Raw genomic sequence first — 24095 nt, 5'->3', positions numbered from 1 at the left:
AGCTGCACCAGGGGAAGTTTAGGCTCGAGGTGAGGAGAAAGTTCTTCACTGAGAGAGTCATTCGTCATTGGAATGTGCTGCCCAGGGAGGTGGTGGAGTCACCATCCCTGGAGGTGTTCAAGAGGAGATTGGATGTGGCACTTGGTGCCATGGTCTAGTCATGAGGTTTGTGGAGACAGGTTGGACTCGATGATCTTTGAGGTCTCTTCCAACCTTGCCGATACTGTGATACTGTGATACTGAGCTGAATTACATTGCACTTTGCATCCATGTTCATCAGAGCGTGGTGTGGCATTCCCCTTGGTGCTGGGTGGTTATTATTTGACTTTTTACCAGTGATAAATACATTGAAAAGTATAATGGGAAGTGATTCTCATCACCAAATCACTGGGTGGGCACTGGATCAGGCTGAGGCCAGGTAAAGCAACTTGTCTTGAGCTGCAAGAGATAAATGTGAGAGGGCAGCTAAATCTTCTCTGGCAAAAGATTATAAAACACCCTCCCTTAAATCAAGACAAGAACCATTGGAAGATGATTGTAATGTTGTTTCCCCCACCCAAGCCCCAGGAGGGGAAAGGCTAAAAGAAGTTTAATTTTAAAGGATCTTTAGTGAGTTTTTCAGTTTGTCATGCAGGCTGCCAGTCACTCCAGGCTGACAGTGTCCCCAAGCCAGGGTGAACAGACTGCCAGGGGCCACGGACAGAGGCAAGGAAAGAGCCACTGGTAAACTCATTCCCTAGATCCTTGCCAAAAAAAAAGGCACGGGGCTAAAGAGGAGGGCAGTCATGCAGGTTTGTCAGCAACAGATCTGTCTACCAATGTGGCTGGTTCCTTTCTGGAACTGGCAGAAGTGATGAAGTCCCACAAACTGTTTCAGATCTGTTGAATCAACCTTTACCAATGGGGGGAAAAAAAGAAAAAAAGGGAAGGGAAAAAAAAAAGGGAAAAGGAAAAATAAAAAAGAATAAAGATGTTGTGGCTGGATAATTTTTCACCAGATCTAGTTGTATGATAGAGCTAATCAGAGGCGGGGGGGGGGTGTCACTATTTTCCACCAGCACTCACTCCTGCCCCATTGCACAGGAAATACAGTACAGACAGCAGGACAAGCTGGAGACTTTGTTCTACACCTGGGGTGCTAACACATGAATACTTCAGCAGTGGGATAACACCAATTCCTGCAGAGAGAATGTGGGCAGAGATCCCACAAGCTATGCCTGAAGAAGAGCTGATTAGGGATGCCAAGTTTTGTCCGTGTGTAAATTTACAGTTGGTGGCATTTCCACTGTAAGTGCCATTGTCAAGATTTTAGGATTGGATTGCAATAAGGAAAAAAAGAAGAAAAAAAAAAGAAGAAGAAAAAAAAAAGAAAAAGAAAAAAAGCATTTGACTGAAACTTGCCATTCAACTTCTCATCATCAGAGTAAAATACCATACTGTACCAAGAATGAAAAGAGAGAGAGAGAGAGAGAGAGAGAGAGAAAACAACAACATTTAGCAGGTTTTAAAATTATGCAGATATTTTTAATGGCTTTGGAGTATTCAGACACTCACTCATATGTCAGAAAACAGATTTGATTTATAGGAATGACATTTGGCAGAGCAATTAATCCATACTATGTTCTAATCATGTTTGGTACAAGGAGAGGAAAAAAAAGTCAAACTTAGGTTTAAAGCTGACTGTGCCAGGAATTATTTTCAAAGAAGGCTCAGAAGGGTTTTTTGTAAGCTCAAGGACAAAATCTGGTCTTTATTCCTTCCCCACTCCACCACCCAACATGTGAATGAAGACTGCATCCCATTTTCTAGTGGAAACTCAACAATTCAATCTTCTTCCCTCCATTGGAGGTGAAACAGGAGTCTGGACCCCGTCAGCTGCTAAACAGAAAAACGTTCCCCCCCAGGTTATTCCTGAGTCCCAGGAAGTCCTGAGAGGGTTCATCAGGAAAACCTCAAGATTTCATCAGGCAGAGCAGGGATTTGCCTTTGTGTGAGGGAAATTTTGCCTTTTGCTTTTGTCTGATTTGTTTCTTCTGGAAGGAAACATTCACTGGTCAACACGCTGTCCATCTCAGACACATTTCTTGAGGCAGAGTTGTTCCACTTCCCACCTGGCATTCTTGGATCTCAACTGATAGAGCATTCACAATTGGCTTTGGGGGTTTTCACACCACAGAGAGTAGTGCACCTCAGGCACCTGCTGTAGCATAGAATGTTAGGGGTTGGATGGGACCTCTGGAGATTATCTAGTCCAACCCCCATACTAATGAGAGTTCACCTAGGTCACATTGCCGAGGAATGTGTCCAGGAAGGTTCTGAATGTCTCCAGAGATGGAGACTCCACAACCTCCCTGGCCAGGCTGGCCCAGTTCTCTAGCACCCTCACAGTAAAGAAGTTTCTCCTTAAGTTCACATAAAACCTCCTGTATATTCCAGTTTGTGACCAGTGCCCCTTGTCCTATCACTGGCCACCACTGAAAAGAGACCAGCCCCATCCCCATGACCCCTATCCTTTAGAAATTTATATGCATTGATAAGATCTTGTCTCAGTATTCTCTTTTCCAGGATGAAGACCCCCAGGTCTCTCAGCCTCTCCGTGTAAGAGAGATGCTCCAATTCCCTAATCATCCTCACAGCTTCCTTTGAACTCTCTTAAGTAGTTCCTGGTTCCTTCTTTAACTGGGAAGCCCAGAACCTACACAACATTTCACATGCAGCCTCACAGGGGAAGCAGAGGAGGAGGAGAACCTCCCTTGACCTGCTATCCACACTCTTCTTATGGCACTCCAGAATACCATTGACCACCTTGGCCAAAAGAGCACATTGCTATCTCATGAGGAACTTCTTGTCCACCAGAACTCCTAGGTCCTTCTCTGCAGAGCCACTTTCAATCTGGTCAGGCCCTCACCTGTACCTGTCCAAGGGATTATTCCTCCCCAGGTGCAGGACTCTTGCCTTTGTTGAATTTCATGAGGTTACTCTCTACCCAGCTTGCCAGGTCCCACTGAATGACAGCACAGCCTGACAGTTTGCTAGTCACTCCTTCCAGTTTTGTAGCATCCACCACCACGGAGGACCAGGCCTAAGGGGAGCTCAGTCTGCAGCTTCCCTCCTGGGTGCAGAGTGGGACCTTTTGTTCCCAAAAGGGGTGTGCTGCTGAGACCTATCAAGGGTCCTGGGATGGCAGGGCTAGACTGCTTGCTTGCCCAGCAGCTGTCCTTGCTCCTCTAGGTACACCTGTGGCTGCTGGCACCTCCCTTGTGCTCTGCTGGTTTTGTGCAAGCATGAGCCTCTGCTTCTTTTAGTCCTGTCTGAATCCCAGATTTGGAATTCTGCAGAGAGGAAAAACAACTCTGTGGTCCAGATGTGACCATTAAGAAAAGCTTCTCTGACAAATCCATTCTCAAGCACAAGGGCACACGCTCCATGGCAGTTCTCACTTAGAGACTATGTAGAAGCTGTGAAGTAGCTCACACAGTAACTACACCACATCTAATGCAGCATCAGTGCCAGTTTGCCAGGAGAAATCTCTCTTGAACCCTGTTTTGTCCCAACTCTTAACAGCTGTTCCACAACAGACTGTTGCTAGATCTGTAGTTGAGTTTGGACCATCAGCTGCTCCTCACTGGTGGCTGGACATTCACCAACAACTCCAAACTGTCTGACACTTCAGGTGGTTTTCCTGTTGTTGTTTTTTTTTTTAATTACAATTTTAAAATGCAGACCTCCTCCTTCCACTACCTCCATTAAGTCTCCTTCACATCCCATCTCCAGAAGCTTCTGCTTAATTTATTCACTTATGAAAACAGGTTCCTCTCCATCCCTTCAAGAAGAGCTTTAAAAAGCCAAGGTTACACATCTAAGACAAATAAATAATTGCTTTAGCAGATTGGTTTTAACACCTGCTATGAAGATTGCAAAACCATTCACATTCTACCTATAACTCAATTTTCTCACATTCATAACTCAGAAAATATTTGCCTCTGGGTTTAATAGTTTCCATATTCTTTTGTGCCTGAAGATGTGTTGTTAAATATTATCACTACTGGAGGTAGGTTGGGCAATGTCTTTCAGCCAGATTTGGATTAGAGGAAGAGAGAAGAAAAATTCTGACCAGATGCACAATTTTTAGAAGATGAGTGAAAAAACCCCAGCTGGTCTGAGCTAGCTTCTACTGAAAATTACACCTCCAGGAAAAAGTAAGGCAGGAGAGAAAAGTTCAAAGACATTGAGGAGTGACTTGTAATGATACAAGGACTTGCAGTGAAAGGATGAGGGGGAGTGGATTGAAGATGGAAAAGGGAAGATTTAGACTGGATGTTAGGAAGAAATTCTTTACAGCAAGGGTAGTGAGACACTGGAACAGGTTGTCCCGGGAGGTGGTGGGTGCCCCCTCCCTGGAGGTGTTCCTGGCCAGACTGGATGAGGCCTTGAGCAACCTGATCAAGTGGATGGTGTCCCTGACTATGGCAGGGGAGTTGGAACTAGATGACCTTTAAGATCCCTTCCAACCCAAACTATTCTATAATTCTATGACTTTGCAGCCTGCTGACTCTTTCACTTGCAGCCAAATAAGGATTCAGCCCTTTGCAGGTTTGTGCCAGCTCCATCACCCAGCTGAACCAGCCCAGCAGGCCAGAGAGTCCATGGGGCAGTCTGTGCAGTGGCTCTGTAGCTCTTTCAGGGAAAAGGCACAATAATGCACAATACAGTAAAATACAGACATTAGGAAATGGAGAGTGGAAAAATATCACAAACGAAAGAGTTGCCACAAATACATCCCCACTCTGTGATGGCACACACAGATCTCTGCCACACAGGATGCCTTTGCAGCCTGAGCTGGTTAAAACAAATGCAGGGGTAAAAGGGGAAGCTCCCCACCCTTTGAATTCAGTACATCTCTTTCTGCCTCTCCCTCAAGGGTACTCTCTGAAGGCAAGACTTCCTGCCTACATGGACTCCCATGGGTGTTAGTAGATCGTGTATCTCTCCAACACAAATGCTCCCTCACTGCCATAGAATCATAGAACGTTAGGTGTTGGAAATGATTTCCAGAGATCAGATGATTCCCAAATGATCCAACCCCCCTGCTAAAGCAGGCTCATCTAGGGCAGGCCACACAGAAACGCATCCAGACAGGTTTTGATAAAGTCTCCAAAGAAGGAGACTCCACAACCTCCCTGGACAGCTTGCTCCACTGCAACTTGTGCATTCCTGAGCAACTTGAGCCTTTTGCTTTGATTACCCTCAAAATCCTCCTGTGCTACCTCATGCCTGTTGGAGAGGGAAGAAGGGGTTGGGGAAGATGCCAGATTTGCTCTTCATGCCTCCCAGGCTCTGCCCCACACCAGCTGGGGGCAAAAACACCCATGCCAGCACCCAGAAACTACCACCCTTACGTCACCAGCTGGCTGTTGCAGCCTGAAGTAGGGCTGTTGCCTCCACAGTGGAGAGACTGATGTTTGTGCCCAGTCTTTCTATTGCCTTTCCACTGGAAAAACTCTTGCCTGTCCAGATGTTGCTCTTGGGGTGTCAAGGGCAGTCCTGTGTTCACTTTGCCCCAGCAGCTGGCCTTCATTTAAGCACTGACTTTGATCTCAGCAGGGAGCTGTGAGCTGCTCCACTGTCTCTGCGTGGAGCCAGCTAGAGGATGGGGTAGCCAAGGTGTGAATTCACAGATGACTTTTGGCACTAATAGTCTGACATTCCCCCCGCTAAATAAAATTACAGAATAATAACCAAATGTGGCATTTCAAGTCCCCTGCCTTTTCCAGGGGAGCATCTCAGGCTGTTACACTCCCACACAAGTTACTCAGATAAAATTGGAACAGAAAAAGTTCCCAAACCAAGCAGTCAGTATTCCATTTGCACATGTGAGGCCTTATGCAGAGCTCAGCTGAGTCAATAGAAAGACACCTACTGGCTTCCCTAGCCATAGTAAGCCTGCTTTGGCCAGAACACAGAGTCTGACTTACACATTTTCACTTAAAACCTGACATTTTGCTCTGAAAACTTTTTGTTATACCTGCCTGAAGCCTCACCTCCTGGATCTACTGCTCATCAGCGCTCTTCCCCCGCGTTGTCAGAGCCAGTCAGCGTCTGAGGAGTCATTATTCCTCACACAAGCACACAAAACTGGTAAGCGTTTCAGGTTTGATGTTACAACTGCTCACTGTCACCTTGGTGTCTGCTGCTGCCAGTTATTCTCTCCACAAACTCTTTGTCACAGCGCTCACAGCTTTGCTGGAAGGCTTTCAAGTCATTTTTGTGAGCTGAAATCCACATCACAGGCAGGCAATGCACACATGCACAGCCTGGAATCGCATAAACAAACAACGCCCCCCCAGCCTCTGCAAAGCCTCTTCAAGAGCTCTTCTCTTTCACAAGAGAACACATGTGACTTGCTCTGAGGATACCATAGGCACTGGGGTTTGGTTGGGTTGCTGTTTGACTTGGTTATGTTTTGTTGTTGTTTTCACAGAATCACAGAATGTTAGGGGCTGGAAGGGACCTCAAAAGACCACCCAGTCCAACTGCCCTGCCAGAGCAGGATCACCTATACCAGATCACACAGGGACACATCCAGGCAGGTTTTTAATATCTGCAGAGAAGGAGACTCCACACACCCCCTGGAGAGCCTGTTCCAGTGTTCCCTCAGCCAGTGAAAAAATTCTTCCTCATGTTTCCATGGAACTTCCTATGCCTCAACTTCCACCCATTGCCCCTTGTCCTGTCAGTGGGCATCACCAAGCAGAGCCCGGCTCCATTCTCTTGGCACCCACCCTTCACATCTTTATAAACATGAATGAGGTCACCTCTCAGCCTCCTCCTCACCCAGCTAAAGAGCCTCAGCTCCCTCATTCTCTCCTCCTAAGGAAGATGTTCTACTCCCCTAATAATTTTAGTGGCTCTACACTTGACTCTCTCAAGCAGTTCCCTGAGGTCCTTCTTGAACTGAAGGGCCCAGAATGGGACACAATATTCCAGATGTGGTCTCACCAGGGCAGAGTAGAGGAAGAGGAGAACCTCTCTCAACCTACTAACCACAGCCCTTCTAATACACCCCAGGATGGCATTGGCCTTCTTGGCCACAGGAGCACATTGTTTTGTTTTGTTTTTAACAATAGGAAATAGGGGTTTCCTCAGTGCCTGAACTTTGAAATCTGGAGTGTGAGCTCTCCATCAGGAGATGTGGCCAGCCCACAGGTATTCTCTCCTGTGTTTAGAACTCAAGTTGCTATAACAACCCATGGCATCTGCTCAGCCCACTAGCTATGCCATTTTTTCCCTTTCCTTTTGGGTCTCCCTATTCTTCTCAAGTCAAGTGCTTTGCTTTGATTTTTATTTAAGAAGGTAGCTTACACTCCAGTGTCTGTATGTAGAATGAGCTGAAAGAAGACAAATTTCTTTTGGAGTACCTGGCTGAGTAGGACAAGTTCAGGGCCTTCTTCATGCTGAAGTGAAGATTCGCCAGCTCCTGCTGCAAGCCTGACATTCACTGCCACAACTTGTGGAAGTGGGGAGTCTCTGCTGAACGATAGACAAGTGATGGACACTACCAGGGAGAAGCCAACAATCTGTATCCTTGGCTCTGTATAACTATTATATTTCCACCTTATCAAACATTTTCTTCTCTTCTAGAGAAAATTTCAATTTTCATTGAAATGGATTTTTTTCCAGATTTGGCTGGGAGGAGAGGCAGCAAAATAAAAGGGACATAATTTTTCTCCTTCTATCAGAGCAGCAATGCTGCAGAGGAACCATGATTTGGATTTCAGGCCCTCACCTGTAGATTAGCTGCCCAGGTCTCATGCCCCTGGGTCAGAATAATCCTCACTATCAAAACAGGCTGAGGGATGAGGAGATAGAAAGAAGTCCTGTGGAAAAGAACTTGGGGGTGCTGATGGATGAGAAGCTGGACATGAACAAACAGTGTGCACTTGCAGCCCACAAGGCCAATGGCATCCTGGGCTGCATCAAAAGCAGCTTGGCCAGCAGATCAAGAAAGGTGATTCTGCCACTTTGTTCTGACGAGACCTCACTTGGAGTACTGCATCCAGCTCTGGAGCCCTCAGTACAGGAAAGACATGGATCTGAGGGAGTGGGTCCAGAGGAGGGCCATGAAAATGGTCAGGGGGCTGGAGCACCTCTGCTACAAAGACAGGCTGAGGGAGCTGGGGTTGTTCAACCTGAAGAAGAGAAAGCTCTGCAGAGTCCTAACAGTGGCATTCCAGTACCTGAAGGGGGCCTACAAGAAGGATGGAGAGAGACTGTTTACAAAGGCCTGGAGTGTCAGGATGAGAGGCAGTGGTTTCAAACTAGAGAAGAATACATTTAGGTTGTATATAAGGAACAAGTTCTGTACTGTGAGAGTAGTGGAACACTAGAACAGGTTGCCCAGGGAGGTGGTTGAGGCCCCATCCCTGAAGATATTCAAGGTAAGGCTCAACAGGGCTCTGGACAGCCTGATCTAGTGGAGGATGTCCCTGCTGACTGCAGAGGTGGCTGAAGTAGATGACTCTTGGAGGTCCTTTCTGACCCAAACCATTCTATGATTCCTTCTTTCCCAGACTGGTGTTTATGTTCTTCTCTTGAGAAAGGAGAAGTTAAGATCTGAATCCAGAGAAAGTATTTAGAGACTTAAGAGGACACAGAATCTAGTGTTTTTCTATCTTGAGCATAAGCTCTAACCAATAAATAATCAATTATGCACAACTAAGCACAAAACAGGACTGCAACCCTATTGCTATCCCTATACATTACCAGGTGTAATTCAACCGCAGATTTACACAAAAACTGATGTGACTGTTACTCTGAGATTAATTAAATGTTATAGTATGGGTTTGCTGTGGTCAAAAATTGGTTCAAATACTTCTCAAGAAATCAAATCAAATCAATATACTTTGTGGGAATAGTCAGAAGTAGAAAAGAGCCCTGAAAATTCTAATCATAACAAGGTACAGAACTCTGGGCACGTAGCACATTTTACTAGTTAAAAACTTAGAACTTGGCCTGCATCAGGAATAGTGTGGGCAGCAGGAGCAGGGAAGTCATTGTGTCCTTGTACTCAGCACTGGTTAGGCCACGCCTTGAGTACTGTGTCCAGTTCTGGGCCCCTCAATTTAAGGACATCGAGACTCTTGATCCTGTCCAGAGAAGGGCAATGAGGCTGGTGAGGGGCCTCGAGCACAGGCCCTACAAGGAGGGGCTGGAGGAGCTGGGATTGTTTAGCCTGGGGAGGGGGAGGCTGAGGGAAGACCTTATTGCTGTCTACAACTACCTGAAGGGAAGTTGTAGCCAGGTGGGGGTTGGTCTCTTCTCCCAGGCAACCAGCACCAGAACAAGAGGACACAGTCTCAAGCTGCACCAGGGGAAGTTTAGGCTCAAGGTGAGGAGAAAGTTCTTCACAGAGTTGTTAGCCATTGGAATGGGCTGCCCAAGGAAGTGGTGGAGCCACTATCCCTGGAGGTGTTCAGGAGGGGATTGGATGTGGCACTTGGTGCCATGGTTTAGTATTCATGAGGTGTTGGGTGACAGGTTGGACTTGATGATCTTTGAGGTCTTTTCCAACCTTGTTGATTCTATGATTCTATGACTCTTCATACAGCTCTGCCTGTGAATAGATAGCTACAGCTCCCATGAAATGGGCAGGACACTAGGTTCATTGGGAGCCTTTCTGGTTTAGGAATGAAACATTTTGTCTGTGAGTTTTAAAAAATACTTACAATGTTTTTATCCATATAAATGACTCATTTAAAAACTCTGTTTTCTAAAACAAACAAACACACACCCCACAAAAAAGCCAACAACAACAACCAGAAAACCACAAACCAACCAACCAACCCAAACCACAACCAAAAAAACCCAACACCCAACATCAACAATGGTTTTCACAAGAATGTTTGCTTTTTCCCATCAGCCCAGTCCCAAAATGCTGCTGCTATCAACCAGCAAACAGCAGTGCTGGGAATACCCAGGTCTGTCCATTGCCCCACAGAAACAAAGATGGCACTTCTCAGGGGCTTCAGGGCAAGCATTCTGAGTGTCTCAGAAGCCACGGCACATTGTCTACCAAAATCTGCAGAGCAACCAACTCTCCCATATGTAATTCTGCATGCAAGCAACTTGTACATAAATTAAGGCATGAGCTGCCCTGTTCTGACCCAAACACACCTCTGAATTCATGTCTCCCAAGCGAGGCACTGCTGAGGAATGTGCTCAGACCTGTAAGACAAGGAGACAAGGCTTATTGTGGGTAGGACCTGAAGGCTTTTTCCTGCTGTGTGAGCTCTGCAGGAAGGTGGCACTGGGAAGCCAAGCACCTTGTCATCTCATGCAGGTGCCTCTGCCTGCAAGGAAGCTCTCCAGCAATGGCTGATGCAGCTAGTGAGAGGCCTGGTGTGCTGGAGCGTCCCTTCAGCCTTGGCCACTTCCCGTCCCTCATGCATCAGCTATGAGCGCAAGAGCTCACAGGGACTGGCAGGCTGGGCAGCGAGCAGGGCTGAGCCTCACAGGCAGGAGACAGCAGCTCCGGGATCAGAAGGAGCAGTCCTAGGTAGGGCACAGGAGATAGCTCAGAGACATCCCAGAAACTGGACTCAGGGAAAGCCTCCAGAGAGGTCCGTCCTCCCACAGCCTCTCTCTCCTGTGACAGCACTAGACCTAACTTTAATCTTCACTTGCACCTACAGAGCAACATCTGTACTTGCTAGGGAGAGCCAGATGTAGGCAACATGTCTGTCACCCCACACAAGGACTTTCAGGGCTAACCATAACTCAATCCTGTGCCACGATAGCTCCCATGAGGGGCAAGCAACCTGGTCTCCCATTTGTCTCAGGAAGCATGAGATGCTTTCCTCTGAAATCACACCTTTCTCCTTTAAAGCTTCTGTGTATATTTGGTAGCTTTTACATATGTCATTTCTGTACCACAGCCACAGCTCCCACCTGGAGTTTTGCAACATTGTCCACATGTTACCTTTCCTGCAGGATATAAACGTGTTACTGATACTATTTTTGCACTACAGAGAGAAAATGAGATGAAAAGAAAGCAGAAGGAGTGAAGTTTCATGCCAACTGCCAAGCTGGGGCTCACCTTGCACTGGAGGAAAGAGAACCAGGAAAAGCCACCTTTCCCCTTTACCTTGCAAGCACTTAGGGACGGCATCTCTGTCCAGGCACAGGGACAACAACATACTAGGCTGCCAGCAACCTTGTCAGGGTCCTGAGAAGACATCTCTGAACTGTTCCACCCCACCCCCAACAGGTAGCACTTGTCTCTGAGGCTCTGCAGCCTCGGTGCAGTGACACTGTGCTGTACTGTGGCAGATGTCAAGCCAGTGCAGGAGAAACCTGGACCAGGCCACTTTGCCATCACAGGACTAGTCACATATGTGTGATAAACCATAAGGGTGCTCCCAGAGACCAGTTGGAGAGGCAAGTATCTCAGGAATGCATTTTCCACTAAAACAGACACACAGAAGTTTTGTTCCAGCAAGCTTATTTGACTTACACTCTGAGAAATGCTGGTGTGAACAAAAGATAATGTCCGAATATGGACACATTTATCTCTATTTCATTTTACCAAGAGCTTTCCTTACTCAGTTGGCCAGGAAAGAGGCACCTGTTCATTCATCAGCTTTCTCCAAATCCCAGGATTAATAGACTCCTACTCTGAAGGCTGAGCAGGAGACAAAGCAGCTAGAGTCAGTTTTTACTGTAACTTAATGCTCTGATCACAGGAACACAATCTGACCCAGGACCCTCAGTCCTGGGCAGAGGTTATAAACAAATGACACAAAGGTTTCTTTCATTGCAGACATGGCAACAGGGGCAATGGTTTTAAGCTAGAGCAGGGTAGATTTAGATTGGACATGAAGAAGACATTTTTACTATGAGGGTTAGTGGAACCCTGGAACAGGTTGCCCAGGGAAGTGGTGGAGGCCCCATCCCTGAAGATATTCAAGCTCAGACTTGATGGGGCTGTAAGCAACCTGAGGTAGTTGGGGATGTCCCTGCTTATTGCAGGAGGAAAGGACTAGACCTTTAATAGTCCACTCCAACCCAATGCATTCTATGATTCTATGACGTTTTGATCACAGATGACTAAAGTTCAGAGGAGTCTCGGTCTGATAAATCTGAGAGCCAGGTTCCTTCCCCTGCACCCTACTTGCTCTGCTTCTGAGCGTTCTCTGCACCACTCCTCTGAAGATGGCTCAAGTACAGGAAACAACATTTTTAATTCTACCTTTTAAGCTTTATTGCAAACTTCAGTAATAGATTTTCATCCCTGTTCTGCCAGAGTTTGAATCCAGACAAGTTTACCAACCTTCTGGCCATATCTCTGAATTTGTACTTAAGAGACCTAAAATGAGGTATTTATAGGGTGTGTGGACCTGGCACTTAGGGACATGGTTTGGCAGTGACCTTGCAGTGCTGGGTCAAAGGTTGGACTGGATGATCTTGAAGGTCTCTTCCAACCAAAGCTATGAGGAGAGATTGAGGGAGCTGGGGTTGCTTAGCCTGGAGAAGAGGAGGCTCAGGGGAGACCTTATTGCTCTCTACAACTACCTGAAGGGAGGTTGTAGACAGATGGATGTTGGTCTCTTCTCCCAGGCAGCCAGTACCAGAACAAGAGGACACAGTCTCAGGCTGTGCCAGGGGAGGTTTAGGTTGGATGTTAGGAAGAAGTTCTATACAGAGAGAGTGATTGCCCATTGGAATGGGCTGCCTGGGGAGGTGGTGGAGTTGCCATCATTGAAGGTGTTGAGGAGGTGACTTGATGGGGTGCTTGGTGCCATGGTTTAGTTGTTTAGGTGGGTTGGATTGGTTGATGGGTTGGATGTGATGATCTTGAAGGTCTCTTCCAACCTGGTGTATTCTGTGTATTCTGTGATTCTGTAACAGTTCTCCTACTTTTACTACACTGTAATAAAATCCCAATGAAAACACCCCAATCACTAAGGCTGGTCTCTAAATCAGGATCCAGAACTGGGACTGGAGTCCACTAGGTGCCTCAGGAGGTCTCACTGGTTGCATGGGAAGTTGTTCCACCCTGATGAGCAGGCAAAATTACAAATCCCCCTGAATACTGGTACCTTGGTACTCTGAGCTGTTTGCAGTAAGGCTCAGTGACTTTAAAACCTGGGCTCTTCGACATCTAATCATCACCGACAGCCTGATAAGCAGCTCTGCTGCAGCCCAGCAAGCTCAACAGACCAGACTGCCTGTGTTCCTTGGGCAGGTTGGGACCAAAGGCAGACCGAGAGATGTTTAAAAGTATTTTCATTAGCCAGCATTTCCAGCTGTACCACTAACACTGTTCAAAATGGAAAGCAATTCTCTTCCTGGCACCATTTCAGAAGACTTAAAATGCATCATTCTAATTACTGCCTGACAAATAACCCTGGAATGCTAGCTGGGAAGTTTGCAGTGCAGACAACAGATACATTATCATCACACTGGTATATTGAACTTTTTATGATGTCTAATATCTTCAGGTTATACGTGAGGGAAAGCATCCTTTGCCACTGGCAGAGAACTGCCCTCTAGCACACAAACTGAAGGTTCAAACCATTGTGTGACACAGCTATAAACTCAAGGTCATTTTGTGGTAAAAACAATCTAGAAGAGTTGCCAAATCAGTCTTTGAACTACTCTTCATCATTTTGGATGGTGATTTCCTTTGGTCTTTATGAATTTCTGGAGCAGGAGACAATGTAGCTGAAGTCAGTCATAGAATTCCTCCACGTTAAATTAACTCTCTGCAGTTCTGGTTGCATTAGAGAGCAACTGCCTAATCTCAGAAGAATGGAGTTTCTTTTATCAAGTCCACACATAGATCTGTATCAGTTTCTAGCAACAGAGCTAAATTCAAACTTCTTCAGAGGTCTGAATAATTCAGTCTTTCCCCCTCCCCAGGTTTCTGACAGCAAGCCACATTGCAAAATACCATCAGGACCTTTGTCCTCCCCATACACGCAGCCCATATCCAGTTCAGGGGATGCAGAGACCTCACAGGGCTGCCTCCATTGGGTGCTGTTTGCCAACCTTCCATTCCAAGTTTTTTAAGTGTTGCCTGTGACTTGGACAAGGTGCATTCATACAGAGTTGATGTAAAGCTGAAGCCTAAACAAGTCCAAGCAAACAAGTACGAATCACATGTCAAAGAGTTTAAAAAAAGCTTCAAAGTGTGAAAAGCAGCCATTAGGAGAGGTAAGAAAGTAAAGACTGATTAAGCCCACTCCCCACCTCTGCAGTGCCCCTATCATCATGAATGGGACTGGGTAACACTGAAAACCCTGCTAGCTGCCCTCTGTATACACCTCTGGCAGTAACTGCTTATCACCCAGGCTAGCAACATGGACTGATTTCATGGTATTAGATTAATTTAAGCCCCCTTCTCTCCCCTTTTTTTCCCCTTTTTCTTCAATGAAATAGCTATTTGACATAAACATCTTTGTTTGCCATATCACTAGATCTGCTGCTAATTATAATGCTGAACCCAGATGCTGGTGGAGGAAATTAATCTACGTCCTGCGTAGTTTGTTGGGCTTGTTTTAGTAGGTTTGCCAAATATTTAGTGAAACCCTCATCTGACTTTTATTATCCAGAGATAGATATTAAAGGGCCAAATACTGTTCTTATTCTCACTGGCGTAAACCTAGACAGCTCCACAGAGGGAAATAAATATCGTTACATTACTGTGGATTTACATGATGTTAGTCTGGATTTACAGTACTGTAATTCCTCAGCAGTGGAACCAGGAAGCTAAACCACAAATACTCCACCATCTAAACCTGGGCTCTGTTCTCAGCTGAGAAGCACAGTTTTGATCCTGAGCAAAATGCCAGTATTCAATATGCATTTTGCTGTGTTGGCATACAGAAATCACTTGTATTTTGCAAGCTGGCCTACAGAAAACACCTGTAGAATAACTGGCATCAAAATGACTGTTCAGAAAAGCAGAAATGTTTCATTACAGATCAGTTCTGGCTATGAGCTGCTCTAAGGGCCAAAGAGCCTCATCTGCCTGCTTGGCTCATCTGAGCTCCCCATAATCCCTCAGTAACACATCACCAGTGGAGGAAGGCTGATGGTGATAGAAGCTGTTTGTGTGGACAGAGCAACCCTAGGGCAAATGCCAGTCTTGGACATGCAGAAGTCCCAGGAAGTACCAAGAGCTCACTGAGGTCTGAGAGAAGTTCATGCTCCCTCAAAGAAAGAAGTTTCAGTTCTGCTGGGAAAAGTGGTCCAGTCAAAGAAAAGAGACATTTCCACTGGAAGAAAATAATCAACTGTTGCTCTGTAGAAAACATTAAGGTTTACTAAGCTCCCCTTTCCACCCTCATTTTTACGAAACAGTAGTTTTCTGTTGCAAATCTTTGGGACGGGGAATCATCAGAATAATTGGTAATTCCCACACAGAAAACAAGTGTAAGCTTTTGGCTCTAAGCTTTAACAAAAACAAAACCAAAAAATCTAACCACCTTTAAACCAAGAAGTACCAAAGTCAGCATTCCCCTGACAGAAGCAAATCTATGTTGTGAGAAGTGTATTTTCCATGAGAAACAAAACTGACAGAAAAATTCCCACTCTGCTGCAGACAAAACTGTGTAAGCCAGAAGAGCATCCTTGTATGCCAGTTGACATTTAAGGCAGTAGCATCATCTAAGCAATACAGACTTAACAGACAGGGAATTTCCTAGGGAGAAGAATAAAACTCTGTTGAGAGATGCTGACCTGTGGCACACCAATGTCTGTCAGTCTCAGCAGGGCATCAATGGTGGGACATGCCACAGCCTTCAACTGGGGTGAGGATTTTAGGAAACAGGTATCCACAACGTAATGCTATAAATGTTAAATTTAAATAAACCATAGAATGATTTGGGTTGGAAGGGACCTTAAAGATCATCTAGTTCCAAGCCCCCTGCCATGGGCAGGGACACCTTCCACTATGTCAGGTTGCTGGAGGCCTTGACCTTGAACACTTTCAGGGAGGGGGCATGCACAACCTCTCTGGGCAACCTATTCCAGCGTCTCACCACCCTCACTGTAAAGAGTTTCTTCCCAATATCCAGTCTAAATCTGCCCTCTTCCAGCTTTTTTATTTTGGTTGGTTGGTTTGTTTTTAAGATGATGTGGTTTCATCCAGGGCATATACAGCATGTTCTTAATTGCAGCCCCCTGGTGGAAAACCACTTTTGAGAGCAACACCAGGCCCTGTGATTCTGAGCTGCTGCCATGACAAGAGGCAGCAAGACCTCTGTCAGTACCACACAATTCTCCATTCCTGTGGAACAGGCTGTAGAGCCCAGATCACAAGTTAAGAGATCCTCAGGGATCCAAGTAGATCAAAGCAATTTACAGGAGCCTGAGGCTAGCTGTACAAATTGAGCTAAGTCCAGTTCTCAGCCCGACAGTAATTGAGTGGGACAGATTTTAGGCAAAACAAGTTCCTGCTCTGCACAGCACTTGGAAGGCCTCCACAGTTTGTCTCTGCACAGGTACAGTGAGCAGCAGCAGCGCAGGCTCTCTGGGAGAGGATCCTCTTTCACTGCAGATTTGAAGACACTGCTATCAAATAAGTCATATCAGAAGGTTTCTTATCTCTCTTACATCCTTTTGCTCTGATATTCTCTGTAGAGCTGTTTGCCACCTGAGCTCACCCTGCTTTTTGCCCAGACTACACACACAGGCTTAATTTCCAAGTGTCTTTTCAAAGCCAAGAGGGGCAGAAGTTATTTGGTACATTATCAGGTTTGGTACCTTTCCACACAGCAGCAAATGCTGATCCTTTTTGACAGACACGTCTGGAGCAGCAGAGGATACTTTCCCCTTTCATGTGGGCTTTGAGAACTGCAGTGTGCTGTGTGTCTCCTCTTCTGGGCTATGGCAAACACAACATAATTTGCCATTCTGCAGTGTGACTCCAACTCAAGCTAGAATCTGGCAAAGCAAAGCAATGCTAGAGAGAGCAAGCATGAAAGAAATCCAAATAATAGTTATGTGCACAGCAAGACCCTCTGTGCTTTTTTGGACACTAGAGCCAAAAATGGCACCTTAGACTTGCAATATTCTGATAGAAGCCCAGCTACACATCAGTACTACTTGGACAGCAGAGGCCCACTAAGCTTCCCAAAGGAAGGCCTTCAGCTAACACCTTGTACTGCAGCTAGGGAAACCTTTCTCCCTGCAGAGGAATCTGAGTGACAGAGGTTTTGACCGGAACACCTCTGAGGGTAGCAGCAGGAGCACAGAAGCCCCAGGCTGTTGTAATGTACACCTCATACATTCATGAATGGAGTCAGAGTATGGAGAATGTAGCTCACCAATCATTCCAGTTACCCATCTACAGGTAAAAAAAATAGAGCTGGAGACAGCACAACCTCTCCCTTCTGAACTGCAGCAGGGTTTCCAGTATCACAGAAATCACAGCAGAAATGTGGTTGCCATACATTTAAGGAACTGACTTCAGGTGGGCAACCTGCTCTGCCAGATTTTGTGTCCCCATGCCAAAGTGTACTTGCTAACATTTCACATCAAAGAGCAGGTGTGCACATACATGCGCGAGCAGCACACCAGGACTCCAAGCCCTGATCCAGTTGGAGCTCTCTCCAAGGAAGCATGGGACACTGCCAGGGTTCGAACATGAGGCTTGGCTCCAGACAGGATGGGAACCACTAGACGACACACACTTCTTTGGCACAGGTGGAGCCCAACCTCAGCGATCTGGAAGACAACCAAGTACAGACAAGCCACTACAGCCGGCGTTCAACACAGCTTCACACAAGCGTCCTCCTGTAACCTTCCAGCTCCACAGCCTTTGGTAGCAAAATGCAGCATGAGGAAGAGTCGCATTTCCAGAAATCCATGTGATATACAGACCTGTGTGAAGAATTCTTCTACAGGCCAACGTATCACATGGGTTTCTGAAACAATTCTTCAGGCAGGTCAGTGCTGCCCCCGCATTTTTGCGGTGCACTTCTGATTGCCTTCAGCCCACAACAAATGCTGTCAGTGCAGTAAGCTAAGAGAACTGACCTGTTAACAAAGATTATTGATAGTGCCCTGCTTCTAGAGCATTATAATCTCTGCCTAGAGATTGTGGAGTTCATAATAGCTGGCAATAAAATATTTTTATCCCTCCAGAAGGAAGATAACATATAAAGTACTCAAGGGCTTAGCATTTCTAAACCTGTAATGCTTGTTCCAACATTATAGTTTCATAAAGAGTTCTTTGCGCTGTCCTTTTAGTTACAAATTCTGTTTTGGTTGTTGTTTTTTTTCCCAAGGACAATCTAATAGAGTCATTTAAATTGCTGGCATTTACATCTCTAATAAACTGTAACCTGATAATCAAGGACTATAAAGGATTATTTCTCTTGCATTATGACAGAGCAGCCATAAAAGTACAAAATCCAGAGAACCATGTGTACATAGCCCTGCTGACAAACACAGGGCCTCATCCTTCTGGCCTCAGCAAAACCTGACAGACAGGGCCTCCGAATGCGAAGACTAAAATGGTTGTTCCCCACAAACATTTACTCCTACTTCCTCCTTTCTCAAACCAGATGCCAAGCTCCTACTGCCTTTTCACTTTCAAGAGTTGTTGGCTCTTTGCTTCAGGTCTGCTGGGGCTCTGTGTGAACAGAAGCACCTGGTGCAGATTGCACCCACCACCAGTTACACCAGGAAGGGATTGGGAGAAGAGGTCCTCTTTAACAGGAGTGCTTTGGGCGTTGGCACATACCTACACAACAGAGCTGATTTACTTCCTCCTCGAGACATATTTTAATAACCTATTTATTACACTTTCATTTGACGTAGGGTGCACAGGAACACCCTAACACACTTTTACACAGAAATCTAGCAGCAGCAGGGGAACTACAAGAACACAAAGACCACGTCATGGAGCTTAATCTGAGGGCCAGCCAGACCAGGGATCACTCTCCAGACTAATTTAAATGACAAACTCTGCACCAGGCAGGTGAAACCCTACTTGTAAAATTTGCTTTGTTCACTTCATTTCCACTTACCTGAGTGCTAGCCATCAACATCAATTTCCCCACACCTTTCTTGGATGCCCTTTTCCCCTTCCCTTTCTGTTGGCTAATTTCAAGATACAGGATTAAATTATGAGAGGAAAATATGGGAAGGAAAATCCATTGTGGGTCAAAATTGAAGCAGAACAGCAAACAAGGCACATCCTCACCTTATGCCAGGCACATGCTCCTGCTAATAGGGATGGAACAGTGCTGCTGGCAGGGCATCTGGGGGGCAAGCATGGGCTGTCCCACGTGCCACCTCCTGGAGATGGAAACAGCCCCACTCTGCTATGAGGTTCTCCTGGCCTTTCATTTTTTTAAAGGACTGGGAAAAGAGAGGCCCTTGTACAAGCAGCATAAATAAATCCAAACAGAGACATAATTAGAGTGTCTTTACAACAATACAAAGAACAGCAGAAACACCAGTCTTTAGCAATAAATGACATTTCTAGTCTTGAACAGATTATAAGTGCTATGGAACGGAAAGTCAGCCTTCTCCTTCCATTCACTAGCTCACATCTCTCTTACAATGGAGCCCCTTTTAATGGCTAATCAGTATCACCACATCCAATGAAGAGCAGAAGCAAACTGGCCTAAAAGTCTACAGCTCTGCAAGGTGGCAACTGCACGAAAGTTTCAGAGAGGGGTTGAACTGAATTGAGGCACACTGGGTACACTGGGAGCAGCTGCAGCCCTGGGTACTTTGCCACAAAGCACTCTGCAGAATCAAGGGCTCTGGGATCCACAGCCATCTACAAAGCTACCAGCCAAAGCCTCTTCCATTGCAGTTTTTGTTACCAATGGTTTTGTGGCTCCTCCACAGCAATGCCAACAAGCATCAATTCCATTTCCTCTTGGTGTCACTCATGCCAATGCATCTCCACTTCAGTGTGATTTTTCTCTGGCACCCAGAAAAGTAAGCTGAGGTCAGCTCCACAGGCTTCCTGCAGGCACTCACGCCAGCACAAAGCAGATGGAAACCACATCAGGGTGAGGATTGTACTGGCCACCTGCTTGCTCTACTGTGGGCAGATGCAGTGCAGTGGGGATTACAGCCTTGGGCCTTCACAGGCTGCAGCTCTGCTCTGTTCTCTTGCCAGTGGGGCTGTCCATAAAGTTTCCTCTGAGGGAACCAAGGATTCACTAAATGCCCTATCAGATGTAAAATACATTCAGAATGGTCCTGCAAAGGAAATTTCTGCAATAAGGCTGAAAGAAGTCATTGCCAAGTGCTTCAGATGAATAATGTTTATAGATTGAGACTGACTCCCTTCTCCCTGTTGAAGCCACAAGGGTCAGCACAAGCCAAAGCAGAAACAGGTTCTGGCTAATTCCGGAGCCCTCTATTGCTGAACCACTAACTAGGTGTAGCTGGTGGGTGGAAAAGCTTTTAGCAGAAAACAAGTAGTTTTGGCTACCTGGGAGCTAGGAACTCAGGAGAAACAGAGAAGAGACACCAAGTACAACCAGTCACAGTAAATGGGTCACTATTTAGAAATGCAAAAGCTTGTCACATCCTTTTAATTATAAGGATAAGTTTAAGAATAAAAAACAATTACAGCTGAAAAAACACCTCCCTTAAAGACTGAGTGAATTGTTCTACCTCCTGCAGCCTTCCAAAAGAAACATTTCTAGGGCGTAATACGTACATAAAATACCACCAGAAACTCAGTAACAAGCTCTTGAAATCTCCTGGCCCGCAGAGCATTCCCTTCCTACGGGTGCAAGCAGTCACTGTGCAAACACATTATGGTTCTACAAAGAGTGTGTGTTGGAGCAGAAGTGTTGTCCAGGCAAGAAAACAAGCAAGGGCAGTCTGTAGAGCTTCCCAGGCATAGTGATCCTGTTCCCAGCCACAGCATCTTTCTGTGGGCCTTCAGAGGTAGACTAAGCAATATGGCACCATTTGTACCCTGCACTAATACCAGGGCTGCTGTTTAGCCTTTGCCTGTCCAAGCTCTGGATCTGGTAGCCATAGACACTACTGGAAAGCCCCTTCTCAGCTTGACACCTTCGTTTCCCGGGCTACCCAGGCAAACATCACGGCCTCAGCTAAAATGCGAATCGCAAGCCCTGCCTTCTACTGGGAACAGCTGCTTCGGGTCTTCCAAGCCGTTCTGAGCTTTCCTTTGATCCTCAGAGCCGTGCAATTTTGAAGTCCGGCCTCAAGAGGGAGATGCCAGAGCTAAGGATCTTCCCCGCTCCGCATGTGCACATTGTAATAGACTTAAAATTCTGGTATCCCAAACTGTGCTGCCAAGATAATCCTTCTATGGTTTCCCTTAGCCTTTGAGACACGCTTTCACTGACAACTCCCTCCTGCCAGCTGGAACCTGCCCACTGCTCCCAAAACACAAGTCTGCACCGCTGCTTGTCCCAGTCAATTCCACCAGCCAAGGCTGAAAGCCTTACTTGTCAGTGGGAGCCCAGCACGGAAGCCCTTGGATGGATCAGATCTTTGCATCAAACAAACACTGATTACAGGAATGCCAAATACTTTGCAGGGTCATATCCTCACTTCCCATTCATTTGCAGCACATCTTTCCAGACACAGCTGAAGCAGTAATCTTCAGCTTAATTTTTCACAGTTCAGGCAAGAATAGAACTACGCAGCATCCTGCTCTCAGCAGCATGGACATCAGCCCAAAGCTGTCTCAGCTAAACTGACCTAAACTCTCTGCTGCTACTTGCACCTGGCTCCCTGGGGCACATTGGGCTTTCTCTTCAGGAAAAGCTCGGTGCCACGCACTTCATGGAATCCATCCCACAAGGCAACATATTTGCAGTGCAGAAAATGTTTGCAACATTCATTTCCTCAGGTGTTCACATACTCCACAGCACTACTGACAGCTCGTGCACCACCAGGCTGCTTTGAGAAGCCTCAGATATGGAAGAGGCTCGGCTCGGCTCAAACTGAGGTCAAAAACCTACACCTAGTTTGAACCAGAGTGGGACATATTAGGCCAGCAGTACACTTGAGACCACCACTGCATAAAGTTATGTTGCTGAATGCGAGAAGAGCACAGACACGCCGTTTGTGACCATGCAGGAAGGCAGGTGTGCAAGTGAAGAAGAGCCAAGGTGGAGCACTGGACAACAAATAGAGCCTTACACATACTCAGGAGCTCTGGTCCAATTCCAACATTCCCATATCTCAAGAATACATTCAAGAGACAAGGTGGATGCTGCTCAATCAGCAGCTTCTCTTAGAACTCATGGTGGGATGCTAGGGACAGAAAATTCTGATAGCTGAGGCTGCATTTGGTTCAAGCCTGGTCTCATCCTTTATCAGAAGCCAGACTTCATCCCATCCAGTTACTACAGCAAAGACATACTGCTTCCCTTCAAACCACAACCACATGGGCAGAGCAGCTGCCAGATGTCCTTTCCACTGGAAAAGTGGGTTCTTCTCAAGCATCCTGAAATTCTGGGCAAATGTACTGCCTCTTGAAGATGTCCAAGGGTCCCCTCCCTCAGCTGTTAACCTGTAGTGTGATGACAACTTGTATTCTTATACAGTTTTTCTTAGGTACCCGCACACAAATTATTCAAGTATTTGTTTATTTGTGCTCTAAGCCCAGCTGATGCACCGAGGTTTAGCAGCATATCCAAAGCTGACCGTTGAATCTAGCCCTGGCACAACAAAAATTAGTTGGGGAGGAGCTTGGCAGCTCAATGAGGGGTTTAATATTTTGGTGTCTTTCCAGCAGCCCCCCACAGAAGAGACAGGTTTTTTTCTAGCCAACCCAAAAGGGAAGTAGTCCCTCAAGGTACCAGAGGGGCTCTCCCACTCCTCACAGTGGGGAGTTGCACCCAGCAGGGCAAGACCAGCACTGGTGGGAAGGTGGCCTCTGCCCAGCAGGTCCATGCTGCTCCCAGCCTTGCAGGTAGGCACACTCCTGGTGTGCTGCACCTCGTGGTGACTCACACGTGTGGGGAGGACTGGCAAAGCAGCCCAGGAAAGGGAAGCCCCAGCAGAATGTCACTTGTCCATGCAAGCTCTCCACAGATATTAACAGGACAGATGGCAGAAGTGATTGGGCTTTAAGTGATCCAGCTTCAAACTGGAGTCTGAAGACAACACAGACAAACTCTCTAACTCTAAAGGAGATTTAGAAAGCAGCAGATAATTTGGTTGAACAAAGCCAAGTTATCAGACATTTGCAAAGCCCTAAGCTCACCTAAAGGCACAAAGAACTAAAGAAAGCATTCAAAAAGTTACAGAGGGAAAGAGAGAGAATAAAATAAATTCCCCTAATGTACCACAGATACCAACCACCACACACTACCTACAAACCATATGTTTTTCCCATCTGTTCTGTTATCTTCAACTAAATTTATAGTATTTGGGCTATCAGAAGAATTGTCAAGCCTGAGCTGGGCAGGATTATAAAACCTAGGTGTTATTACACTTTAAAAGACAATTTTTCCCTCCCCCAGACACAGGACTATGCATTTCTCTTGCTGCTCTGGTCCCACAGATGATGCCACACTTCTTGTCACCTGCCATAAGCAGCAGGGCAACCCCAGCCTCCCAACAAAACAGTAGCTCCCCTACCTTTCTGCTTTTCCTCTCTCTTCCCCATGCTTCTCTCCAGGTAGGTCACAGACAGAGGTGCAGAGGCTGCAGTGCTGCTTCTTGCAGTGCTGTGAACCAGTGAAGCCCACCTAAGTCAGCAGGAGCAACTAGTGCTCTGGGGCAGGGCAGCAACAGCACCACTTGAATTCTCCAGCATTTTCATATCTGAACCAACAGTGCTGTGCTTATGCAACAGTGATGCAGGGAAAGAATGGGGTCAGGAGAGCAAGGTTTTGCTACCAAACATAGAGGAAGTGGAGGTCTCCTTGGGAAGGAAATAATGAGGCTCCATAAGGCATCACTAGCATTATGAAATGAAATAAGCCCTTTCTATTCCCCACTCTCTAAGCCAGAGAGCACCGTGGGCTGCTATTACCCCAGCACAGAGCCTCCTTCCACAGACTGCGTGTCACCACCACTGAGGAAGTCAAGAGCTTTTAAGCTGGTCTAAGAAAAAGCACTTTTAGAGA

This window comes from Dryobates pubescens, chromosome 2 (assembly GCF_014839835.1).
Source record: "Dryobates pubescens isolate bDryPub1 chromosome 2, bDryPub1.pri, whole genome shotgun sequence".
NCBI classification, from domain to species: Eukaryota; Metazoa; Chordata; class Aves; order Piciformes; family Picidae; genus Dryobates; species Dryobates pubescens.
Note: the sequence above shows the minus strand (reverse complement) of the source record.